Source organism: Strix uralensis, chromosome 3, assembly GCF_047716275.1.
Source record: "Strix uralensis isolate ZFMK-TIS-50842 chromosome 3, bStrUra1, whole genome shotgun sequence".
Taxonomy (NCBI): domain Eukaryota; kingdom Metazoa; phylum Chordata; class Aves; order Strigiformes; family Strigidae; genus Strix; species Strix uralensis.
This window is the reverse complement of record NC_133974.1, coordinates 78,677,099-78,704,690: the sequence shown is the minus strand read 5'-3', so window position 1 is coordinate 78,704,690 and position 27,592 is coordinate 78,677,099. Positions and strand designations below refer to the sequence as shown.

Below are 27,592 nucleotides of genomic sequence, written 5' to 3'. Positions count from 1 at the left end.
TCTGACAATCCACAAGAGAGGAGAATCATTACTTCTTTGTGTTGTTTGGTGGAAGACTCTGAAATGCAAGCAGCAAAAACTCCAGACACACGGGACTTCTGCCTTGACTGTGTTTTTTTTCCATGCATCTGCTCCTTCTGCCTGGCAGAAGCATCTAGGACCATGGAAGTTGGTCTCAGGAGAGTGGTTCTCCAGTCGTCTTCCCAGTGCCCAGACATCCAGTGAGCAAGTAAGCTGTTTCTGATAAGAAGAGAGGAGATGCAAGGTTTCTTTTGTTAGAAATATTCTGTCAAAAACAGAGCAAGGTTAGATATGCAGGGTGAGATGTGGATTCCTGAGGGAAGCAGCAGAGGATGGTAGTTCAGGAGAGACCTCAGGCTTGAGACCATCACTTTCAATTTAAAATAGAAATGTGCTGAAGTTCTTTCTGAATTAATATAGAAAGAATATTTGACTTGCTTACATCTAAGCACAGGAAGGCAAGCTATGTTCAGGCTGAGTGAAAAGAGAAATTATTTTTGTAGTTGAAGTTTTGTTCAGTTCCCAATTTCTGTGGCAGGATAAGGAACAAAAATTAGTTATATCAACATGTTGTTTGGACACTAAGCACGGCACAAGCCACGATACAGTTTGTGGTTGGGATATGATCATGAAGGGATACTAGAGGGAAGAAGAATTCACAGATTGGAACTCAGTATTGATTCCTCACTGTTTTCCCCAAGTATAGGTGTTTTGTGTGGGTATTACATTACAGCCTATTCTCAAAGTGAACTGCAGGTTAGGAACATCTTAAGTGAATGATTACTTCCCCCCCAAATTTGCCTTTGTTTTGATGCTTCTAGCCACTTCTTTGAAAGCATGTAAAAAGAAACAAACAGAAAAATCCTCCTGCCTCCTAGGAAACTGCTACTACATAGGCAGAATTAGAATGCCACAGGTACAGCCATCCTGCTAGTACACACAGTTGTTTATAGATACTTGGGGGAAAAAAATGAGCCTGGAAGGTAAGTTAAAATTGCTTATAGAATAAACATCAAATCAGTTGCACTGAAGTCTAACAGTGTTAAGTGTATATAACATTAAGTACCACGATAAGGGGCTGATTATTCTCCACAGGTAGAGATAATAGTGTAAGACACAGGAGTTAATAAATGCATAAGAAAAATTCAAAGGAGTGCTCTACGCTGAAGAAGTCAATGCACTGTTTATTGTCCTAGTTTAGCTATTAACACCTTGCTTTTGTCAGTGAGAATAAACTCAAAGCAATTGCAAGAATGTTTCTACCTATCCCTTAGTCAGAAATTAGTCAGAAAAGCAGATACCTTCTGAGGAACAAGAAGTTAAGATACAAAGGTCTGAGCAAAAAACTGTCTGGAAAGTTAAATAGAAGAGAAATTTTCTGGAGTCATTTGTCCATTAATCTATGGCTGTCATGAGAACCCAGATAAAAAATGTGTTTAGTTTTAGCCATTTCCTTAGGTTTGCTATCTAGTTCTCCTCCTTGTTTCAGGGCATGTGGTAAGGTGTCATGAAGGTCATGGAAACCATGATTATGTGCAATGAAGTGGAAAACCAGAGGTCTTTTCGGGACCCTTCAAATGTTACTGAATGTTGGCAGGGCACCTGCCAATTTTGCTTGGGGTATGACAGATTATAGAGAAGAAACCAATAGAACTGTCATAGGGAACTGAAGATGCTGCAACAAATTCTGCAACCCAGAAGAGATGAAGTGAAAAATATTATTACATCTTGTATTAAGCTATTGTTACTATTAGACATACAGAAATGAACTGGTACTATATAAAAAGATTAAGATACTTCATGCATAAAAGAAGATTAAACTGCTTTATAAGGTTTTATGATACAAAGTTATTGCAATCATCTGAGTTGGGAAAGGGATGCTCTTGATATAATACATAATTTTGCAGAGTTGCCAGCATGCTGTAAGGTTAATTCATTGTTCCAGTAACATAAAACAGCTGACAGCAGTCAGATGCATAATTCCATGCCTATTAATGGAAAATTAATATCTTTACTGCACAATTGTTGATACTTTAAAGATAACAGAGATCTCAATTTTTCTACTCAGGAAAGAACAATAGGGATTCTGCTGTTTGAATCTTGGAGTTGATTATGCACTATGATTTCCAATCCAATTGTTCAGTGCTGCTATTGATTGCAAAGCGGAGGTTATTTTGTGTAGGAGTAAATCTCTTTGACTGAAAAAGAAAAAAAAAAATGTTGCCTGTGACCGTTATTGCCTACTGGCTTGAATAAGAATCATCACTATGCACACAATGTAACCAATCAAAAATCCATATTAATGCATTATTTGAATATTAAAAAATGTGTCAAGTTTTCAGACTTGGTGATGACTGACTAGCTGGATTTTCAGCTTTATGAACACTTTCTGAGTACCAGCCCACCAGAAGCTGCATCCCTGGAGATATCTTAAGGTGGGAGGCTCAAGTATTGAGGTATTCAAAATGTTATTTTATAAAACAGTTTCTTTAGGTCATTTAAAGCAACACAACTAATGGAGGTATCACCCTTTATAGCATGTAGAAGGGGCTAGCATGTTCCTCCTCATAAAGTGAGGAAGGTTCTACTCTACTCCCCAGGGAAGGAAATTCTTCAACAATCCCAGAGAAGTTCTGCTGGATATCTCAATATCCAGTCCAAATTTATCTAGCTGTACAGTAACCTAGACATGTCCTCTCCAGACTTTTTTAAATGTGGAGGTTCTCTTCTTACAGAGGACCTCTTTCTAACACCGATGCCTCCTTTTTTCACAACTCTTTAATTATTGGAAGATCATTATTAATTCCTTTGTGCCCTCTTTTTTCTTAGGGAAAGCAAGCCCAATTATTTTACATTTTTGGGCATATTTTTCAAATCTCTTGTTGCTCTTCCTTAGACTCAATGTTTGGAAACTGTATTTCCCAGACTGGATATACTAAACTCGTCTGAGCCTAATGAGCATTGAGAGGAGCTTAAAAAAAGTGAATTTCCTGGGTTGCATGTATGACACCCTGGCTTTAAATGGATGTGCCTTATTTACAAGGCTGTATCACAGTGCTGGTCGATGCATACTTTATAGTGTTCCCAAGCCTTCTGGCTTTCTGCTCTCCTATTGCCTGGCCAGTTGGTTCATACTGTTATGTGTGCCTTGCTGTTTCCTTTCTGAGTATAGTACTTTGCATTCATATTGATTTGAATTTAATCTTGTTGATTCCATAGCTTTTCCACAGTCTGTCAAAATTTTGAATTCTATTCCTGCCCTACAAGTATCCAAGAGTACTTTTGTCCCCTCCAATCTGCTGATCCATGAATTCTACAATTGTATTATCTATTCTATCATCACTCAGAGAAGAACAATTTTAATGTGCATAGTTTCACAATGTGCATAGCTAGATCTCAGTTCTAGCAGACAGGAGAGGGAGAAGAAGAAAAAAGAATTATAGCACCTAGGAATGCTTTCCAAAGTCAGCATCAGACAGTGTAAGCACACCAGTTCATGGAGTTGTTTAGAGCTCAAGAGAACTTTCTGATCTAGGTGGCTCAACAAAATTGGTCTGAAAAGCATCTAAAAAAGGCTCAGTCTTCTGAACGGTTTTCTTTTTCTTTCTAAGGGATTTCTTTTTTAATAACTGTATACACAAGTCCAAAGTACACATGTTGTCAGAAAGTACTGTGGCTCTTCCAGTCATGAAAACAAAACCAGAAGTATTTGTGTAAAATAAGATGTCTCTGAACTTTTACTCCAAACTAGAACTTAAAACGAAAAAGAAAACTTAATTAAGCTTTCTGCAAATCACATAAAGAAATACTATGCTTAAACAAAATTATTTCAACTAAATGACAGTTATCATCTAAAGACATTACCTCAGAAATTAAGATATGGTAGTCAACACTGATTTCATGGATGAGGAAATCAAGAAATAAAGGAAACATGTACCATGCACAATGTATTACCACGTAGAACTACCTAAACTATATCTGCAGTTTTCAGCAGCACTAATTACCCCAGACAAAGCATAGCAGTAAAATAGCTTACACTGCTTTGGATATCTGAAGTCATTTTAGTTTAGCATTAGCTTGGATATCTTTAGCCAAAGCTGCTTTTTTTTTTTTTTTTTTTTTTTTTTTAGTGTACCCAGATGATGAAGGCCAGAAGTTTTTTAAGAACTTCCTTTTTTAAGGTTCTTTCACAGCGATGCCTTAAGTAGCTGAGCGGAAAATGCTGAGTACCTACTAAGCCCACTATCTGTTGTAGTTATTGCAAGCCTCCAAAACTCCTTAAAATATGACTGAGGCTGTGGAAAATTGCTGATGGATGTGGAAGTAGAGAGATTCCAATTTTACACAGCAAAATATAGTTGTCTATGGTTTCAGAGCAGGCAGGTTTCAGGAAGACACATAGGTGTCTCATGCATAATCACTGAGCCCTGAAATACTATGGGTCTTGTATCTTCCAAATGATTGTCTTGCACTTCCAGGGAGACTCCAAATTCTGGGCAATGTTTGCCTGAGCACAGAAAGATAATTAGTAGAAAGTACTGTCTGAAAAATCTACCAGTGCCTTGGCAGAATGGAAGTATCACTTCTGGAATGGTGCTTTTAAGTAATCATTTGCTGTTATAAGTATCTGGCAGAAATATAGGATTTCTATAGTGCCACTGAGTTCTATATCTGTAATTTATTGTTCTTTAATAATTTTCCCCATTGTTTTAATCTGAGAAATGTATCAAAGATGTCAAACAAAGTTTGAGTACATGTCCCCAGATTGCATACAGGGAGTACTAGTGGGGTTTCAAAATGCCAGCTGACAAGGATGAAGAGTAATATATTATTATGGTCTAATTAGGGAAAAACACAAATATAGACCTTATTTTTTGGAGCTGCACAATGTCATCAATTCTTTCTTAAAGACTTCAGAAAAAGGCGTGTCTTTACAAGGTAATGACATGTAAACTGGTGTTGGGATTTTTGCCTAATTTGGCATCCAATTTAAAATTTCCTCATTCCTTTAAGCAGGATGCTAATTTTGAAACTAGTTGTTTGGAGAGAGATAATTTTGTTCCAACACTGGGCAGTGTGGAGTCATGAAGAGCCCTTACTTCTGTTGTTCCAGCCTTGCTGTATTAGGACTGTGGCGGTGTGTGGAAAATATGCAGGCTTCTTTGGGAAGAGGTTGTGTTGATTTTATTCAGAGCCCTCAGAAAGAAATAAGATGGTGGCCTCTTATAAGAAAGGGGTCGTGCAAGGAGGGATATGTTGACTTTTTGAATTGTTGCAAATGGCTCTTCAGTGAGTGCAGAGCGAGAAACATCCCAATTCCAAAACAGCAAGGATCCACTGCATGCAGGAAAGGCATTGGGTTAGTCTGCCTGTGTTGTGAGTTGACAACTTGTCCCTACCACTGATCTAATCACATGCTGCCCATGATGTACAAACTACAGACATATATAATTTGACTTTGCCTAAGAGCCTGTTTTGTAGCTTCTGGAATTCTATTTCAACCTGAATTATGGAGTTTGGCATTGCATTAGATTTTTAATCTGGAAGAAATTTTTTCATACTCCAATGTATTACAGTCTTTAATCTCCCAGGCTTGGCTAATGCTCTTCCAATGGTAATCATTATCTGTGGCTTTATTTATCTTCCTTCTGTATTCTAATCCCTTCATGTTTTATTTTCCCTTTCTTTCTGTGACCTTTTTTCTTTGCTGAATTTATTGCATGCTTTCCCCTGGCAGCCTCTGTAAATATGTGCATTACCATTAGTTTCATCTCAATGTGTATGGGATTTATGCCTATATGGCTTGCCCTGCACTTAATTTAATCACAGGTTAATTAGATCCTCTACTTAATTTGATCAAAATGTTTCTTGAGCCAAATCACTTACATTAAGAAGACTAGCAGTACTTTCTACCCTTTAGTTTGATCAATATCGATCATTTTAAGCAGGTACTTTGGGGTAATTCAATCACTGGCTATGGATATTTTCCATTTAATTAATAATAAAGGACAACATCCTTAATGAGAGAAGAAAATAAACATAGAAAATATCTGCAGACATGTGAAAGCAACTAAGTAAATTTTGGGGTTTTTTGAGGGAACAGTTTTACTTCTGCTTTCTCTTCTATCCTGAAGCAGGTGTTCTGGTGGCAATATGGTCAATTCTAGTGTGTGCATTGTGATGGGAAGGCTTGTACTGGTGGCAATGTTCATGAATACGCACAGAAATAACAGTAAGGAATTTCAGTATGTTATTGCTACATCTGAAAGCTCAGTTAGTTAGACATCAATTTTGCCTTAATTTTGGTGAGAAGAGACTGTACTGAAGCAAAGTTTTGCTTTTTTTTTGAGATATGGCATCATCGGTTCCTTAGTTTTACAATAGCAATTTTTTATATTTACTATTTCCTGTATAGCAGAGGTCCTTTGGGAGGCCTGATATATTGCATTTGGGTGATGACTAATAAAACATTAATTCTAAATGCCAGGGACCAAGGTGTCAATATGATAATTTGTAAACCTCTCATGTGTGTATGGGTATAAGAAAATTAGTGTTGAATGAAGTCACAGATAGCACATTTCTTTCCTGAAGCACAGCGTTTGCTGTGTCTAAAAGAAAATTCTATGCTTAATTTAATTTCTCTAGAGTGGTCATTTAAAGACCTTAAAATAACCATGGAAACTGAAGGAAGACTAAATGCCCAACCTTGCCTTTTAAAGAGCTGTGATTGATGGGTGGCAGCCTTCATGTGTCACATTGTAGATGACTTATTTTAGAAAGCATTTGTTCACATTACCACTGCCACTGTTTTCAGGAAGTGTATTTGCATTAATTTGTATGAGTTTATGCTGCCCAATCTGTCTCAGAAAAATGCGTATTATGAGAGCTGTGAAATATCTTCAGTTGAGCTAGACTTTCAGAGGCCATTGTCAGCAGGATTAACACAATTATTGAAGTGCAAATTCTAGTTCTCCAGAACAGCATGTTGTTTGCATTGTCCGCATCAGATACTGGACCCCTAATCCCTGGGTACATAAAGACTGTAATACCTAAACCAACACTGTTACCTAGTATACTAGTGAAAGTAACACAGGATTCGAAGAAATTGCATATGTAATGATTTTCAGCCTCTTGTAAGACTAACATTTGAAATCTGATTGGGGCAGAAGGAAGGAAAATAGTTAATTTCACCTAACTTTATCCATCTAAAATTTAGTGTCCAGTCTAGTCACCTAGTTTCATCTAAAGGATGTGTGCTCTTAAGTGCACTTTGTTCTAATTTATTTATGTGGGATTCTTTCTCTCTTTTGATGTTGAAGGGAGCTTATATTTCTAGCTTTAACAAGCCATCCTTCATATCAGTTGTTAATATCCAGCACCATTATGGCATGTATTTAAAAAAAATAAAGAAAAGCTAATGTTATTTTAAACTTACAGATGTGACAGCTTGGAGGGGACTGTGGTAAGAAAAGCTGTTTCTGGTAACACCATGAGATAATAATATATACAAGTTACTTAGTTTAGTGTATCATCCAGATTTAGCTCTCTTTTTCATCACACTTTTCAGAGGCTAAGCACCTTTTTTTTTTTTTTTTTTTTTTTTCCCAAAGCATGCAAATACTTATGGTGTGGCTTTGTCTGGATGATTTTGTCTGAAACCATCTGAAGCATAGTTTCAGATGTTGAAGATCTCTTTAATGATGATGTTACTGCTTATGGATTGCTCTTTCTTACATATATCTCAAAACACATAAGTCTCATGAGTTTTGTATTAGATATCAGGAAATCAAGGCAAAGAGAAATAAGGAATTCTAATGCCTGAAGTCATGGCTTTAGACATCTAGGACTAAACTGGATTAAATTGAAGTTGCCATCCATATTTACTTACCTAAATGTTTATGAACTGATTCTTTATGCTGCAAGAAATGTAGCTCACCCACTAGCCTCACTTGGCACTGTGGTGATTTTAGGTATTTCTCAATATGAGGTCCCAAAATTCTATAGGTGAAAATAAAACTATTTCCAAGTTCAGAGAGTACTCTGAGTGGCAATTATAGGTTTTTAAAGCTTTTAAACCACTATATATACTGGATTTTTTTTTTTCCTTTTTGGGCAAGTTTGTTCCAGGTCTGACAATTCTTGCAGAAGATTTTTGTTAGCACAAGTGGTGATCTGCACAAAGGACTATATCCATTTCCCCTATTTTGAGGGAGTCTCCAAATTAGGGTTGTAGTTGCTCCACTCTCCCTTTATAGACAGTAGAGATATATGATCATGACTAAATGAGATTATTTCCTCTAACTGGTGAACCATGGAGATGCTCAGGTCTCTCTGGCTCTAGGGTATAACTATGTACCCAATGCAGAAGTATCACTGAGATGCCCAGAATTACATGGGACTCAGGCTAAAGTACAGTTGTACATGTGCAATTTTATGTATGCATTGACTTCTTGACTGTGATGAGATTTTTTTGCATGTATGAATTGAAGTTTCTTTTGCCATGTCAAATGAACTAAATAGCTTCTTCACAAAGGCAATATTTTTTTCTAAAGCAAGTGACCCTCACTTTTAAATACCTGTTGACCTCATATGAGAGTACTTAAAAAGAGAGAAGGGGAAAAAAACAGCAAAAAAATTTTTCTGCTTTGTCTGGGATGAAGGTGAGGTAGTTTGCAATAAGTACTTCTACATGTTGAACTGCCTTTGATGTGATGGCTTGTTAGATAGCAAATGTAAGAAATGGATCACTGAAAGAGAAACTAAATATTCAGATTATGAGGGATTTTGGCAGTGTCCTGTGATGCTGATTCTTTTGTGTAACTGTTGGTCCATGGCTGAATAATGGTCCCAGATTTCAAAAGATTTTGCCATCACTTTCATTTTCTTTAAAATGAAAACAGTTTTTTTCTGCTGGGAATATGTTTTTACATATATATGGAGAAAATATGTGTCATTCCTATGTTAACAGCTCTGACACAAGTGGTTTGTGATTTTCTGGTTTCCATAGAAACATCAAAAACATTTGTAAATCTTTCATTTTTACGTAAACATGTTCAATTTTATAACAAACCAGATGCTCATACTGTTACCCCTTTTTTAAACATTTTTAAAGATTATGAAAAATGGTACTGGTAAACAGTAATGAAACAAGAAGTAGATTATTGTATTTCAGGCAACACCTTTCAAACAGTTTGTTTTGTGTTTGTAATTATAACATTAAGCTGCAAAAGCCTTGCACTATTAAAAATTCTTGTAAATGTTGTGTGTAGGAAAAAACTCTAGGAAGAAAGCATTTCTGGGTGGATAAGGAACAGGTCTGATATTTAGGTTTCTATCCCCAGTGTTACTACTATCCTTCTGGTTTTGTCAGAGCAACTCTCTCTTCTTTTGTATGCCATCTGAAAGAGTGATCTACTATGATGCTTGGCATTTTACTGAAGTGCTTAGACATCTATTGATGAAAGTGTGATACATAGCAGCTATGTATTTGATCATTATCATCATCATCATCATCTTGCTGCCTAAGTGACCTTGTACTGTTTTAGCACACTAGATGCTCTCATTAAGAATACAGGCCTCCACTCTAGTCAGAGGAAAAATTCTTACTCACCAGAGGGAATGATTAGGCTGGTATGAGGTGCATGTTCTTGTACTTGGCTTCTGGCAAGAATAATATTGAAACCTCTGAAGAGGCAGGAGGGCTGGATGGAGGGGGCTGTTAGCAGGGATGCTGATGGGTCTCTCAGCAGTTGGTTCCACAGGAGGGCACAGACAATGAGTGATAAAGTGTAGCTCAGTTTACAAAGCAGCTGAAATAAAAAAAGTTTTTATAAACTTCTCTTACTGCTTTTTACCATGACTGATATATTTTTCTCCTCCCACCTTATCTTGGGGACAATAGCAACAAATGGTGAGGTATCTCAGGACACTGATATGTGATGGAGAAATGGACAATCAGCAGCTTTCTGTTGTGGCAAGAATGGTGAGATAGTGGCTTCTGAGCTGCAGCCAGTTTCTGTAAGGTCCTGTGCCAGGTTTAGGAGCAAGGCTGTGTCAGGGCCCTGATGGCATTAGCAGGACTAATGACCCTCCACAGCCTCACCTGGGTGCCCACCCACAGGTTTTGCCCATCTCACTTCAGGCCATGGCCATTTGTTCTGCCTGAGTCATGCTGAAGCTGTGCCTGTGCCCAGTCCTGCCTCTAGCCCTATCTCCTGGGTGGACCTCTTGGACACATGCTGCAACCTTGCCTCCTGCCCTGTCTCTGGACTCTTTTTCTGCTGCTCCTGACTGGTGTTCCTGGACCTAGTTGGTCCCCTTGCTGTACCTGGTGCTGTTGATAGACCCTGTTACCAACCCTGGCTCTGCCACCTGTGTTCAGCTCCTGCGGGACAGTGTCCATGGGTGTTAGCATGGCCTGTGCCAGAGTCACCTCAGCTCCCAGCTCACTTACACCTCAGGGGAAGCCAGCCCTCTCTGCCCCAACAAGATGGTCCTCTTGGTGACCACTGTGAGACCTAAAGCCTGCCTAAGCTAGTGTTAGATCTGTACTGTAGTGATGCCATGCTTCATGATGATGTAGTTCATGAAGGTCTTTGGCTAATGAGTTTAGACTCCTGCTTAACAGGTGTCTGCTGAAATGACTGGTCTCAATGGGAGAAAGGCTGGTGCTTTTGCCTCATATTAGTCTCCAGCTGGACAGCAGGACTCCCAGACTATGATGGTGGCTTTGAGCAAAGGCTGGCAAATTTGATGGGAATAGACCACACTTATGACTCTCAACTTGAGGAAAGATTGATAAGTTGAGGAAGTGCAGAGAAGAATGGAAAGGGGGGAGGATGAGAACATTCTGGAAAAGAGATGAGGAAAGATGTTCTAGTTCTAAGACAATAGAAGAAAAGATTATTTTGTCTTTATTCCCCTTTCCTAATAGCGGACTGAATGATACTGGAAGCCACTCTAGAGAAATCAGAATATGAGCTGTTCTGTGGTCTGAGGGATGGAGGCTGGGAGAAAAGGAACAGAAAGTCAGAAAAAGGAAAATGCAGCAAGTATGAATGTGAGGTGCAGTAGGTTACATCAAAAAGAATGTTATTGCATAGCATTGCTTGACAACATGCTACAGATGAATCAAGTATAAGACAAACAAGCCATGGCAGTATTTTTAAATTGTGGGCAGTGTTTTTGGATTAATGTAGCCAAAGGAAGAGATGAAGGTACCTTCAGGAATAACAGCTATTGGTCTCAGACTGATACTTATTTCTGCAGTAGAGTCTACGTAAGGCTAGCAAGGCTTCTTGGTTCAGTAACTCCTGCAATAAAGCCACTTAAATCCAAGTGTGTTTACCTTCCTTTTGCCTTCATAGTTTTTCATGTCAATCATAGCTATTTATTTTTAATGAGTGCTGTCTCCCTTCCAGCCCATCTTCTCCAATTATCACCATACATCATGCAGAGTGAGTATGGTGACAAGGTAAACTTTTTCATTGTGCAAGTCAGTAAGGGTGCAGATAGTAATTTGAAATTTGTAAATATTCTGACAAGTCAGTTGCCCCCCTACCCATTTGATACCCATAATCTGCCAAGGTAGACCTGCCACTGCAGACAACATTATCACTAACCCAGTATGGGCCATCATAGAGCGATATCTGGCAGTATGTTAATAAAAGACCAGAAGAACAACAACAAAAAAGCAGCTCAAAATGACAACTATAAACAACCTGCCAGTTGCAATAAAAAATGTTGCCCCTAGGAAATTAAAAATTGTACACCACGGTGATCATAGCCTATGCCTGACTACACCAATGCATGGCATAAATATAAGATTATGACTTCTCTACAGTTGAGGCAGAGTCTGAGGTGCAACAGAGACATTTTTTCTTAAACATGAATGCCTCTAGTAAAAGAAATGCAAATATGCAGTATTCCTGAGAGTTTTGGGGGTTTTTTTCCTCATGTTGTGTTATATATTTTCAAGTTTGCCTTGGAAGACTTCCCCTCTAATGAAATGTGCAGAAAGACTCAGAAATTCCAAAATACAGAGTGATATTGTGATTATGCATATTCTTGGTGCTTTGGGTAAAGAGAAAACAGAACAGATGCTGTTTGATGTAATCAAAACAAATTGCGATCTTAAAAGATCATAAACATACACTGTATTTTGGTATTATTCACTGATCTTATTGTTGGAAAAGTATTTTAAATGAAATCTCAAATAGTTAACATTTAAAGTACTATGAATAACACAATCTTTGTTCTGGAATTCAGCCTGGATGTTTAAATTTTTAGCTAATGATTTTTAACTAATTTTTGACTTCTGAGCCCTTAAAACTCTTGGCAAACTGAGACCTTCTGCCCCATTTTGTACAGGAGGAGAACTGGTGTTCCCACTTTTCCTTGGGTTAGAGCAGATGCCCTTGCCTCTCCCCAGAGCACTCTTCCTGCTTGGAGGCTTCCCTGGCTCCCCAAATGCCTGTTGTCACTGCTGACAAGTAGTCAATGCGTTTCTTAAATTGGAGGCATGGGCTGGAACGATGATCTGCTGTTCGATTATTTAATCTCTACCTTTGTGAGAATTACACAGGGGAACACTGAGATTTTTTTTTTTTTTTCCTCCTGCTTAAATCTCATGTTCTGCCCAAAACAGCCCAGGCTGTAAAGAGCTGAAGTAATGAGGAATAACTCCTTCCTGCAGGCTAGAACAATAGTGATGTTATTATTTTTGCTTCTGACATACAGGTTAACATCCTGGCAGGTTATTCACAGGCAAGAGATTGGCTCTCTGTCCTCTCCATCACCCTGTACTTTCCCTTGTTTCGGCTGGTTCATGGTGGGAATGGCTCTTTCTCCAGATGGATGCTGAAGTGAGCTTTTTGGTGGCTCCATCTGACATTTACCTGTTTTGAGGAGCTTGTGTAGAGCTTCTGTCCCCTTTCCTTAATACTTAGGGATGGACAGGGCTCCAACTCAGAGAGGGTGAAACTGAACCCAATCGCTGATTTGATGGTTGAGCTATGGGCTGCTCCAGGCACTGGTAACAAGACTAAATGTGGAGGTCCCAAGCCTTGGGTACAGCTGCTAAAGTGGATGGAAGGGAAATAACACTGAGTGAAGAAGTGGTGCTTATGTTCTGAAAGTGCCAGTGTTTCTGAGCTGTGGTGTTTGAGAAATATTTCTGTCTCCAGCTTTTGGACAGTGCATGATATAATCAACATGTACAATGTGAATTTTAGCCCAGATGCATGATAGGTTTTTATCACTGTACATGCTGGAATACAAACTTATTTCACTCTGGCAGGCAGACACTTCTAAATCTAGACCCACTGGGCTGCATCTTGTTTAAAGGCAGCGTTGTGAGGGATTTTCTGCTGTAACAGCAGTTCTGTGTTCCTTGGCTATCTCCACCCAGAAATGCATGGTTAAAACAAAGCCCAGATGTTTCTTTTCCTTTCAAAGTGATACAGCATTCAGTTTGCTAGCAGTACAAGAAACTGAGGCATCCATGCCTGGGCTTGGTTACCATCTGAATCAATGAGTCCTCAGCTTTGTTTTACTGTGGAATTACATTTCAGTATTTGGTATATTTCCTATAACTTCCTTAAAAGGAGGATTTTTCTATGGATGAGGCTGTAGACCACAACTGGGCAGTTATTGCCAGTTCAAGTTGTAATGTTAATAAAAATCCCTGTAATTATCATGTGAACATTGTTCTACTAATGTAGGGGTGTCTTTTTTCCATTTAGCTTATCACTTTAGTTTGCCTTAAACCAATTTAAAGAAAAATATTCTCTTTCTGGGGTAGGTATTCATCCATGGAACTACATCAATAGCCTTTCAACTCTTCCATTCTAACATACTACTAGAAAAATTGCCTATGAATACAGGCCTTCTGGATGAGGAGATCTGAACTAAATTCCCACCTCAACTCTGTGGGCTGACTTCTGAAAAAAAAACAAAACAGGAGAGAATTGCTGTGGTCTGTCATCACAGGGAGCAGCAGCAAACTGCATCAGTCAGGAACCTAGTGAATAACAGAGAAAAACCCAGGGACTGCTTCATCACCTCTCACTTTCATCACTGATGTAGAGAAGGTGCAGGTTCCTAGTTTCCTAATGTAGGTAGATCAGGTAAATGTTTCAAATTATGAGGGAAAAATCAGTATCTTAATCCTTGTGCTTGAATTCTTCTTTATTTCTGCTTCTTCTATCTGCTGTTACATGTATACAGACTGTTGGTGCACTCTCACTCCATGTACAGTGCCTAGCAGAGAGGAGCTGTGTTTTCCATCTCAGGTGTCAAGGAACCATGGCAAATGAGAAATCAATAACATTTAGTAGTCAAATATTATTCTTTTCTACGCTTTTAATTTTTTTCTGCCCTGCTTTTTTTCATGCAGCTAGAGGATTTTCACTCTCCCTGCTTTTCACCTCCAAGCTCAAGGTGATGTGAGCTTTTAATCAGCAGGTTCCCAAACGGTAGCTCTTGAATTCTGTGGCTATCAATCAAGTGTCAGAAACTGTCTTAAAATGGAGAGGTTAAAATTTAAAATCTCTTCCATTGTTTCCTGATCCTATTTGGGAACAGGTAGCAAGATTTTTGAAATGCCCTTTTTGTAAAGGGATAATTTGAAGCTTTTGTAGATGTAAGCATGGTGTGTTTGTTTCCAAAATTCATTGTTATGAATATAAATGGTAATTTTATTCAGAACATTTAATTGCTTTTTTGCGTAGCCTTTTATGATTGTCACACTGCCAGGTATAATGGGTGACCTCTCTGCTATCACTGCAGAAGAAATTACAAGCAGGGAGTGTCTTACTTCATAGCTGGTGAATAATAACCTCCGTTATTTGGCTAAGGACAATGGGACCAAAGATATTGATAAAATTCATGCCTTTGTCAAATGAAAGCAGTGGATGCTGTGGCAGCTGAAGTCATTAACCTGCCTATTGTTCCTCATGGTGGGAGTGTGTTGGAGGTGACTGGAACAACAAAAAGTCAAGACTGGTGTTTTTCTTTCTCCTTCCCTTTCCTATTTACATCCTGAGTAACCTTAGGCAGGATGATTCATGTAGATGCTCTGTGCCTTGGCTGACCAATGCATACAATGACATGGTGGAATTCACTGATCATGCACCTACCTTATGTTCTTTCAACTAGTATTTTTTAAATTCTTGGATCTTTGCATGGGAGGTATTGAGTATGTGTCAAATGACATCATTTATCATTATGAAATAGGAGCTTTCACATTTCTAATGTTCTCAATTTCTCCAACTTATAGTATTGTTAAATTATATATTTAAAGTATTTTTTAAAGTTATAAAGTCTTAAGGAAAACATCACCAGAAATTAATTTGATCTCAAATTAACTTTGTGATCAGCTATTACATACAGGACAAAAAAAGCAAATTCATCTTCCAAAGGATGCTGAAAGTGTCGATATTTGTTAAATCTTTTTGGAGAGTGATGGCTGCTGTATCTAGACCAAAAATAGCATGTCCTTAGGAAGAGAGGGGAAAAAACAACGTGGCCCTAGCATCAAAATTAATAATCATCAAGAAAATACTGTAGGTAGAATCACTGCTAGAACAACACTGGATTTATGTGAATCCCAGGTTTGCTGAGGTTGTGTGTATGAGGAAACTTCACCAAATGAATACCATGAATAAATGTTCTGATGGTGATTGTAGTTTATGATTTATTCTGCCAAAACAATGAATGCAACTATGGATAGCAGCTGTAGTAGGTTTCAGGTTTAGTTTAAAGATAATTAATTATATCTGGGCAAAAAGTAGGCAAGTCTGTGTCCAGACAGGAATGATGTATTCATCTCTCCAACTAAAGGTACAGTAGTTCATCATGATCCATCTCTCATCAGTGCTGGGCAGGTTTCTCTGAAACTGTCTTTCATTTTGGAATAGGTATATGTCTTTCTTATTCTGCTGAAATGTAAAATGGGAAGATTTGCTTCTCTGCCTATTTATGGCCAGGTATAAGTTCAGCTGTGTATGTTGGTGATCTGACCAAATCTATTTGGGGTTTGTTTGTGGGGTTATTTCTTGTCATTTCCCCTTTATAGTGAGGAATATTTTCTCATTTAGCATTTTACTTATTCTGGTCTTCACCAGGCAATACTGGCTATCTGTAGTTTGTGAATGTCTTAGAGAGTATTCATATGTACTGATGCTGTCACAGATCCGTCAGCTCAACCATGTGTGGGGAGTGTATTTATTTTATTTATTTTTATCAGAGCACACAAGAACCCACTTACAGCCATTCTTCCTGAAAGAGAAGTGTCCTAGTGAAGTGATGAGGCTAAAAGAGTCAGGAACCTCACACCTTGCTTATGTTTTGGGGACTGGGAACCCTGTGAACACTGATTGCAAGACAGGCAACAAGGTGAAGCTCACAGAGTTGGATATTTTGGAGATTTGGGTTTCCTAAGGGTATTACACAAGTAGCTTGAAGTTTAAAAGGCCTCCAGTGGAAGCGTCCTAGTGTTTTCACAGAAGCTTCTAAAAACTGAGATGTGGACACATTTCCATGAATTGTATTCCTGATGGAAACCATTTTTGCCATAACGTTCCTCATCAATTCTAATTGTGTGTACCCACTTCCAAATTTCTACTGCAATTAAAATCCACAATGATTGACCTTGCTTAGTTTACAAGACTATAGCTTCCATCTAGCAACTTCAGTGTAGATGGTGTGCAGAAAGAGTCCTTCCTTGTTCTGAGTATTGAGTGATCTGAACTGCCATAAGAAATACAGTTCTGATACCAAGTTTTGGATCACTTGGTCATAAGCCTATGCATTCTCATGTAAAGGAATTCCAAGGGTCAGGACTACAGAATCTGTGTGAGAGGAAAGGGAAATGCTGCAGAACTCATCTCCACAGCTGGAGCCTTGGACTGCCATTAAAGGAGACAAGTGACCTGGCATGTAACAAGTAACCATTCTGCACTGTTAAATAGCACTTCCATGCCTTGCATGTATGCACTTTTTTTACAGAATGACCTATAACATAATTATTTGCTGATGATACTAGATAAGTGTCTGTTGAACTTGGAATTGATTTCTGGAAGCCATGGGACAAGGATGCTTGCAATGACACCCAGTGTCATGAATAGTTTCACTTAGTTCTGTGACACCTAATTAGCTCACCCAAATTTAGACAGTTGTGACATTTACACTGTGAGGTTTGCAGCCTAGCTCAATAGGTGAATCAGCTAGCTGAGACATGAGTAAGTCTCTAATACACTCTATTCTTTCTGAAATGATGCATCTGAATTTCAGGAGGTGTTAGACTAAAGCATCTTTTTCTCCAGGAGCATTGTCAGAAGTGAAGTAACAAACACATATATTATTAAACACTCCATAAAAGCATTATCTGTTTCAAAAAACCCTAAACTCCGAAGTCAACACATCAACAAATGTATGTTCTTTAACTATCAGATACTGTATACTGTAATCTCAGCTACAGATTTGCTACAGGATATTCTGAACACTTGATTAGCATCCCGGATATCTATATTGATTGGCAGAGGGTTGAAATGGGATTTAGTCCTTCCATATTTGTAAGGTTTTTAGCTCCCTCTGTGTTCTTTCCACTTGAACCAGTACTTTCTTAGTGGCTTAAGATAGTGCTCCGTACTAAAGTGCTTGGTACTAAATTCTGGATAAACACACTTCTTCCACATACAGTAACAATTACCTTTTAGGAATAATAATGAATCCCCAGCTAATGACAATTTTCTGTAGTATAAAATTTCTCTTTTAAGTGAAATGAGTGGTAATTCCAGTTTCTGTGCTTTGGTACCAACTCCATACAGAGATCTGCAGCTGTTGGGAGAAGTGGCATAGTGACGTGAAGCAGGCATTTAGGATACATTCTCTTAAACAGCTAATTTCTTAAGGCTTCAAGTGCTGGCACTTCTTTGGGTATAGTTACACTTTTCTGGTCTAGGCTTCTCTTTTCATTATTATGTGAGGCCTCAAGAGACCTGGTCTAGACTTTTTTGTATCTCACTTCCACTGGGACTCAGTCTTCTCAATTTCAGATATCTTTCTTTTTTATTTTTTTATAATCGTCCAAATGCCTCTTTCTCCTCGTTTAGTAACTGGTACTGTTTGGATATCTAACAACATGCTAACTTTCTCTTTAAACATATGTGAATGCAAATAATAATCTGTAGGTCATGAATATACAGATTACTTCTGTTCTCTTTGTGTTTGACCACTAAAGTTCAAGATTTTCAAAATCAACAAACTTCTTTTAACTGGTCTTACCTAAAATGAAAAAAAGGGAGGCTACAGAGGTGCTAAAGAAGGATGATATGTGAAATAACCAAAGAAGTTTAGCTTGTCTGTTATAGCAAAAAGGACTGAATTGAATCAAAAGTTGATGTTGTCAAAGATAATATGAACAGCAGCAAAATTCATAAAGCAAACTAGAGGTTGGTCAAACACTGGTAAACTTCAGCGGTAGCAGAAGTGACAAAGTTTAATCCATTATCTATATGGAGCTGCTGGAGAGCAGTGTCAAGGTAAATTGTAGTCTTACTCTCAAAGAGGAAAAGAAGAGGCTTTGTGGCACATTGCTAGTGCTGGCTGCAGAAGTACCTGTGCAGCTGTTAGATGCGAGACCTTCTGGAGTTGGTATGCAGGAAGCCTGCCTGCAGAGTCATCAATGAAGCAGAAAAAAAAGTGAAATAACAAAGTTGCTACAGAAATGCAGTTATAATTTCCCTATCCCAACTAAACCATCAGCATCTATAAAAAAAGCCAGACTCCCAAAATTCTTTCTTATTATCAAGTTATGCATCCAGCTCTACTGTGTTTTCTCTACTCCTCCTTAAATTTGTATCTACCCAGATCTTCAAGTCCACTAGGGTTCTACTGCCTTCATATTTTGCCTTCAGAGCATGCAAGGGAAAAATATATATTCAGAACATTTTATTTTGTTTGCTATCTTATAGGTCTATGGATTTGTAGGAGCTTCAAGCATTCAGAAGTCCTAGATAGATTAAGTAATAATAAGGCAAGGATGAGAACAATGTATTTTATTTTCAGGAGCTGGCACATAAAAATCTTTGAGGGGAAAATACAGGAGACGGTAATCTTTTGAAATAGGTCATTTAAAAGTAGCTGTAAATACTTTTCTAATGAGGCAAAATATTTCAAGTTGGTAAAAATACTTGAGCTGGATATTCTGCAGTCAGGACTTACCTTATTTAATAAAGACAAACAAGTGTAGTCAGAGCTTTGTCTCATTGCCACTAAATAATAGAGAAAATATTTTTTCCTCTAAACCATATGTGTGGGAACTGCAGCACTAGTATCAGAATACAAACCATCTAGCTTTGTTGCAGGAATGAGGCCAACTGAAAGGAACAGGGAAGTGCAAAGCTGTTCACAGAGATGCAAACTTGCTCAGAGAAAGCATCCGTGCCCAAGCCCAGTAAGCAGCTCAGTGCCCATCCGGGAGCACTAACAGCCGCTACTGCAGCATCTACGCCCTCAAACTCAGAAATCCCCCCTGGTTCTGAACAGAGGGAAGGTCTTCATTTAGCAACCTCTGACTGCATCTATACATGTGTATATATAGTACACAGGTGCACAGTCCTAGAAATAGACATATATGTTGAAAGGATTTGGGGAATTTCCTGTCTGTTCACAGGATCTGAACTTTGATCTCTGTCCCATGTGTGAGCTGGGACCTTGGCAGTCCTTGCCTTGCCTTACTCCTCTCCTTGCCAATGTCAGGTTTTCCCAGACAGATTTTCCCTTCAGAACTTTTTGTCTTCAGTGTTACTGGATGCCAGGCACAATCCATTCGCTGGGTGTTTAAATATCCTGGAGGTGACCCTATGTGACCAATCAAAATAACTGTGCACCTGTACTCAGGTACATGAGGTGTTGCACTGCTTTCTTATTGAATAATCTATGGGGCATGCCAGAGTGGAGGTGGTAGATTTACAACATAAGCAGACTTATTGCCATTTATGTCTGTCTGTAGCAAATATATACATACATAGCTTGTCACAGAGAATATTCAAAGTCAGATATTTCGTAGCTTTGTAGCTCTTGGATGAGGTAATTGATGACATAACCTTATTGTTGCCCTGAGCAAGTGATGTGCTCGTATATGCACAACATGTTTACTTATATGATGCTTTCACAGATGGTGCAGAATGACCACCATTAAGAGAGTGCACAGCTTTTCTGGAACAGTCTTTCTTCTTTCTATTATGGAATTTACGTTTGGGTGATGGGATCTATTGACACTGACTCAGCCACATACACTGAGGTTCACCTAAAATGTCTCTACCTTCTTTTGTGGACTTCCATCTAACATCAGAATTTTACTTATGTTCCATGAAACCCGTATTCTCCCTCACTGCTCGCAGTCCCCTTGCTGGGCAGCCGCCCTGAGCATTTCTGCTTCCAGAACTTACAGAACTCAGTAAGAAAAGGAAATTGTCTGGGCCCCTCAAGCTACATATCTATCTCTTTTATGCATATACAGAAGATGTGGGAAGACAAGAAAGAGAAAGGTGAATAAAATGAGTATTCTTGCCTCCCTGTATTTCAGTGAAGATGACTTCCAATGGTTAATGCCACCTGTAGGGGTCAGAGTCACATTTGCACGTTTGCAGAGTCACCTATTTCCATGTTTTCTGAGGTTTGTGGTCTACTGACAAACACAGGCTGGAAGAGTGTAAAGCTTTACCAGTAATCTTAACTTTGAATTTTAAAATTTTTTCTTAATATTTTTTTATAATTGAATTGACTTTTTGAGATAAATAAGGAAATAAAACCACAGAGATCAGAAAGATCCTGAGGAAGAAGTGAATACAAGAGGACTAACATTCAAACAGCTTCTAATGTCTGTTTGCATAAGAGGAACTTTAATAAAATAGAAAGCTATAGAACTTCTCATGCAAAAGTGATGATTTGGAGCACACTGAGTTGTAGCTGCACTAATGAAGCTACTCAGAGACAGAGGGCAAAAAACCCCGAAAAGCATGGATGTGTTTACAACAGGTTTCAGCATGCTCTGGAGCTGTCTAGCTCCAGCAGAACTCTGAACTTTGGCTCTGTCCTTTCTATCCTGCTCCAGTAATTAAGTGAGAAGATGACCTAGGTCTGACTTGTTCCCTCTCGGCAGTTGTTCTGCCCTGAACTCGATGGAAACTGTTTTCTTACTATGTGTTTCACCAGTGATGGAGAAAATAACAACCTGTTCTTATCTGTTACTCTAGCCAGGTGATAGGAAAGCAAACAGTATTTTGGAAGATGTTAATCCAAGCCATTGCTTTAAGTTATTGAATGAAGGAGTTCAAAGGGTGGTGGTAATTGTCCTTGTTTTCAATTTTAAGAGCTGAAAAGAGGAGGAATTCAGATTATGGATATAAGCAGAGTCTCCTGTCTGATCTGCAGGAGGCATCCTAGTCTGGTAAAAATTCTGCTTTTGAGATGTGAAAAAGAAAGAAAAGCTTTGCCAATAGCAACATAATGTTCTTGCTTAAACCATGCTGAAATAAATCCATTACTTAATGTTGCAGAATTGGAATAAAGTGTGACTGGAGTTCTTATTGTATCAAAAAATTGCCTCAAATTAAAGAACAGTGGGTACAGATACACTTGGATCTGCTCCATCAAATAATTTATTTTTCCTGTATCAACTAAAATGAGGAGGATGCTAATTCTGTTGAATAAAATTGAAATACATTATGTGTCTGTGATGACTAAATGATTTTTTCTGGGATGAATTCTGTTTAGTCTGGCAGAATTAAGACTTTGTTTGTAGCATCTGGTACCCTAATAGTTGATCGATTCAGAATCTCTTCACCTACACAGATCTATGAGGTTGTTTATTTGACAGAAGAATTCCAATTCTCAGGCCATTTAGCAAAAAAGAGAGTATGCATGTGTGTATGCATGTGAGATAGCTTGATTCTTTAAGTATATTATGGATATAGTATCAAGTAAAGATATGTGAGAGGGAATACATTAGTGAAAGACATCTACAAATGGACAGATCAAGCAAAGATTTTCATCAGAAAGCTCCTTCAAGAGGATCTGAAAGATCTAGGTGAGATTATTTGTTTGAGTGGATTCAGGGAGGCCTTTCCAAGTTTACATGCTCAAGCTATGGCAGGGCAGGCCCTGAGGAAGTTAATAATGAATTAAAATCAAAGTTGCCATTGAGGTATCTAGTGTTAAAATAGATTGAAACATGAGGAAACTGTCTTTGCCTGAGAGGAGGATGACAGAAAGTGCTCTTCCCTGCTTTTTTTTACAAGATTTTTTTCCTTTTGTATAATTGATCTCCCAGTTTCTTGCAGTATGATGAACATAATGAAAACAGATCAACCCCTCATTTTCACCTGCTTAGAGACATGGGAAAAAACAGACAGACAATAAAATCAAAGGGTAGTAAATCTAGAGCTAATAAAAGAAAATACTTTTTTGCCTAATGCATAGTCATTGCTTCATGGAAATCAGAGCCTTAGGAGGTCAGCCAGACAAATCTGGTAGATGCATTTGGTAATGTTAAGATCATGGATAATTTATGCAAGCTAAAACAACAACTCAAACTTGAAGCTTCATTGCATAAGGGAAATGCTCACTGAGGGAGCAAGGATTTTCTTATGCATATACAATTTCCAAATATTATTCAGTCTATTATGGGCTTTGTCTTTGAAAACTCAGCTACTGTGAAGTCCAAAGGCCAAATGGAGTAATGATGACATGATCAAGTGTGGTAACCCTGGTGTACCTGTCAAATATCTAGCTCCTTTTCTCAACCACATCTTCCAGGAATCTGCTGAAAGCAAGGACTCCCCGCTCTGTGTCTGACCATGGTACCTCCTGAACTTGAGGCAGTTACACAGTGGCAGAAACACCCAAATCAAAGCTTCTTCCTTCCTTTTCTCCCCACAACACTTCCTGGTTCCCGCACTGACGTTAGTGAAAATGCTAATATGTCAATGAACAATGCCACATCAGAGAGCTCATTTGGAAGAGGAGTTAAAACATAACAACCCCCTGTCCACCTCCCCCTCCATCAACACACATGCATTCCACCACAAACCACTGCATTTTACATTACAGCTACATTAATCCTGTAGCTAACTTCTGGTGGAAAGGCTTTGTGCTCCTCTGTCCTCCTTATTTGCAATGGCTGTGGCACTCACCTGACTGCTGTGACAGTTTTGGTAGCTGAACTGGTAGAGAATGCCATTAGGATAATTTAGCTATGTCATGAAACTGCACCCTGCAGGGCTATTTTGTGTTTCCTCCTCACATTCCCTCATCTAATTGTCAAATTAAGACATGTAAAATGATGCAAGGTACACATCAGTACATTAGTTTAGGGCCTTTACACTTGCTAAGAGATGCTTGATAGCTGTGGGAAGTGTGGGGAAAAAAAAAGATGGTAAAAAAGAATAAGTGGAATGAAGAAGGAATAATTTAAAATCTTTTTTACCCACTCATCTAATCTAACAGTCTGTGCCTTACATCAGCTTAGAAACCTTTGCCTCCAATTCCCAATATATAACATCACTGTCTTACTTAAATGCCTCCAATTTTGTTCTGAATGTGCCTTATCAGTTTCAAGAAATGAGGCATTATGACTTCCCTACAAGTATTGTTCCTCTTATGTACCAGAAAAGCCATTTCAACCTGTTTAAATACATCTCATTGTGAGCTCATTATGAAGTGTATTTCTGATATCCTTCATAATTTTTGTTATATTTTTCTGCATTTTAGCTCAGATTCTTCTGTTATCAACCATAATTTTGCTTAGCACCATCCCCTTGGTGCTTTGTCCTTCCCACAATATGCATTGGATTGACATTATTGAATTTAAACCTGCGTAATTTTTACTTTTCCTGAAGTCACTTCTCAGTTAAGCTCCACAAAGGTCAGAACATCTTCTAGAGTTTAGATCCTTAATCATATTCAAGCAACTTAAAATAAAAAAAAAATCAATTTAATATCCTCCCATGATAGTGTTTGTATTCACTAGTAAAATATTGCAGTCACTAATGAGATGCAATTAATAAAGAGGTTTTCTTATACTAATAATGGCACTGCAATTTATTGTTACTTTTTTTTTTTTTTTTGCAATGGGATATTCATGACTGACAGTCGCAATGTCTTGTTATAAATGTCATTAAGATTGGATGATCTGTGTACACTATCTGTATGTTCAGATTACTCTCTTCAGAACAACGACACTCCCTTTGGAAGCACCATAAATATTTAAGATGCAATTTGGCATGAGGAGGAGTCTATTGAGAATAACATTAAACTATATCTTAAAGCTCCTTATTTCTCATTACCTGTAACACTTGATTTGTACACTCTCCCACAGCTCTCTGCTACCTTCATTTCTATGAGGAGGCAAGTTTAACAAGGATTATGGGGAAAAGAATATCTAATCTCATATATGCTTGCCAGAGTTAAAGCTTGTGTTGCCATCTGCACTGTTTGTAAACCAGCAAATACAGGGGCTTTACAACAATGCGTGCTGATTGTGATACTGCAAATTCTTCCTGTTGCATCTTGGATTACTGCACTTTATTCATCCTAGTACTGCATAACTCGTGTGGCATTTCTTATATGTAGGTGGAATTTGGAAGATGTTACATTGCACTAATCAATTCTGAATCTGTCTGAGCGTTGTGAAAATCAGAGCTTTGAACTAAGGATCAGGCATATAAATACAGAGCAGCAACACCTCTATAGTCGTTATCTGCTAATGTTGCATATGGAAGACAAATTATAGGAATCCACTTCAGAAGTCCTGAAAATTAGGAAAATGTAAAGAGGGAGAAATGCTTGGAATAGATTTATTTAGTTTTAACTGAAGGGAGCCATTCTCTGTACAGAAGAAAGAACTCTATCTGTGACAGTTAACACTTATCCTGTTACCCACTGTGCCAGGTGGTAATTCCCAGTAGTCCAGAATCAATGTACTACATCTACTCAAAAATATCACACCAGCAGCTCCTAAGGGTGGAGAGGTTGATGTCTATTACCCAAGAAATTATCTGTGAATTGAAAAATTGATGAGGACAAAAAACCTAAGAGGTTCTGAAATTCTTGTAATAGCAACTACCCTGCTTTTGTAAAGAAAACAAACCCAGAAACATTCATACCATTAGGTATAGGTAATACCTAAAACGATAAAGGGTTTGGCCTGGTTGAGCTGTTGTTGGATACTGTTCACATTTTCTTTCTTTGCCTTGGACTTTTCATAGTCTGAACTAACAGCTTTGCTTTATAATACTGTTTTCATAGCAGTGGAAGTGCTGCTGTAGCTGTGATGGAAGGGATGGTGTGTCCAAAATGTTGTCATTTTTCTTTTCCAGTTAAGTTGGCCTTGCAAAAGATTAATAGAATTTTTCAGTTGGAAGGAGCCTACAATGACCACCTAGTCCAACTGCCTGACCAATTCAGAGCTGAAAAGTTAAAGCATGTTATTAAGGGCATTGTCCAAATGCCTCTTAAACATTGACAAGCTTGGGGCATCACCCATCTCTCTAGGAAATCTGTTCCAGTGTTTGACCACCCTCTCAGTAAAGAAATGTTTCCTAATGTTCAGTTTAAACCTCCCCTGCTGCAGTTTTGAACCATTCCTATGCATCCAGGTACTGAATACCAGGGAGAAGAGATCAACACCTCCCTCTCCACAATATCAGTTTTACATACAAATCATGCTCTCTCTATTGCTACAGCACTTTCCCACCAGGATCTTCCCAAGCAGCTGTGAGTCCGACCACGCTGTTCTTCTGTGAGGTGGAAATCTATTAATAAGTTAGCAAAGTAGGGTCATTAACCTCAATGTTTCCCCACGCAGTGTCTGTGGGAGAGCTGAGGATGCCTTTTCCAGTAAAGCACATGTTTGTTTGTTTTTTGGGGTTTTTTTTAATTAGATTTGTTAGAAACCTGAGGCAGAGAACAGATACAGATGGATGGGAAAGTGGTCTGATCAGCTGATAGAAAACAAACTCAGCGTAGCTACAGTGAATGGTTCTCTGTCTAATGTGTTTCTTTACAAATGTGTCTTCATTTTTGGGGGGCTTCAGCAGGACTCCTTATGTACATAAAGGAAAAGATAGAGTTAAGGGATCTGTACTCTGGAAAACAGTTTACTTCTATTGCTGCGTCCTCACTCCTAGGGCTCTTCTGAAAACTGCAAATTAGAGCCATACCTACAAAATGTGGGTAGGGATATGTATTTGGGGAAAGTTTACCTATGATTGCATAGTTAAAAATGGTAGCAAATTGTGTATCCTCCCAGTTCACTGAATTCAGAATAAGTAAATTTAGTTTGGGGATTTTCTGATTCTTGAGCATTGGCATTTAAATTTTAACATTCTACTAACTGTGTGGTACCTGTGGCTTCTAGAATTAATGATCAAAATATCTGGAGAAAACCCCATCTGCTCACTATTCACCTGACTCATCACTGGAGGTAACAATGGCCAGGACCCCTGCTAATGGACACAGTCCTGTGGGTGAGCCATACAGGAACAGCGGCTGGTTTCAGAGGGAGAGGTGAGTCTCAGCTCCTTTCCATGCTCTGGAGACAAGTGTTCTTTAATGGACGCAGAACCTCTTTCAGCCTGCTTGAGTCCCTCCATATCTTGTCTCATCTGCCCTGCCTTTCAGTTCTATTTTCCGGCAGATACTGCCTCTCTATCTGTATCCATCCTTTTGGTCAGAAAATGTACCTACTCCTCTTCCTCAGGTTGTCTGCATCCATTCCTGAGTTCCTCCTTTCCCTTTTTCAAGGTTATTTTGTTTGGCATGACCTCCAGAATATGCTTGTTCTTCCTGAAGACTTTGCTCATCAGCCAGCTGCTCCTGAGTATCTAATGCTTGGCTCGTTCAGGCCTGGTGCTCCATGTCAGTGTCTTATTCAGTATGTTCCCCCTGCAGCCCTGGCCCCCATTTCACAGTTGCCTTGTGCAGATGGTCTCAGCTACCTCCCAGTTGCCTTGTGCAGATGGTCTCAGCTACCTCCCAAGACACACTTGGTCTGAAATATATAAATCTATGTCCTTTCCTCTGATCTTCCAGCCTTATTCAGCCAGTCCCCAGATCTCTCTGGCATGGTCCAAGTCACACCTTCTCCACTCCACATCTACTTCCCTCCTTGATTTGTAGCATTGGGTGTTCTCCTATTGTTCTGGTTTGAACTCAGCTGGTAGCAAATCACCATGCGGCCAGTTGTTTACTCCCCGCCCCACAGTAAAATAAGGGAAGGACAAAAGAAGAAATTTGTAGGTTAAATAAAAAAAAAAATTACAAGCAAAACCAACAGTAATAATTGTGGTCCAAAACAGGTAAAATGCAGTAGTGGCTCACCGAGTGGCAACCAGTACAGAGCCCGTCCCCAGCAGCGATCTGACCGCACCAGAGAAACTCCACCCAGCTGATCGGGAAACCGAAACCAAAACAATGCACAAGAGAGAGCTGAGCTTGACGTCACATGACATGGAATGCTTCAATGATCGATCGGGACCCAGCCCTTCAGCTGTGCTCCCTCTCTGCA

At 38.7% G+C, this 27,592-nt stretch overlaps 1 long non-coding RNA gene across 1 annotated transcript; it reads right to left on the bottom strand.

Moving 5' to 3' along the window:
- On the bottom strand, positions 1-27,535 carry LOC141941818 (uncharacterized). Its single transcript, XR_012628432.1, has 3 exons — positions 27,406-27,535; positions 9,632-9,830; positions 1-240 (listed from the first exon to the last, which is right to left on the bottom strand). It is a non-coding gene; the product is annotated as an uncharacterized LOC141941818 (long non-coding RNA).
- Positions 27,536-27,592: the final 57 nt, after the last annotated feature.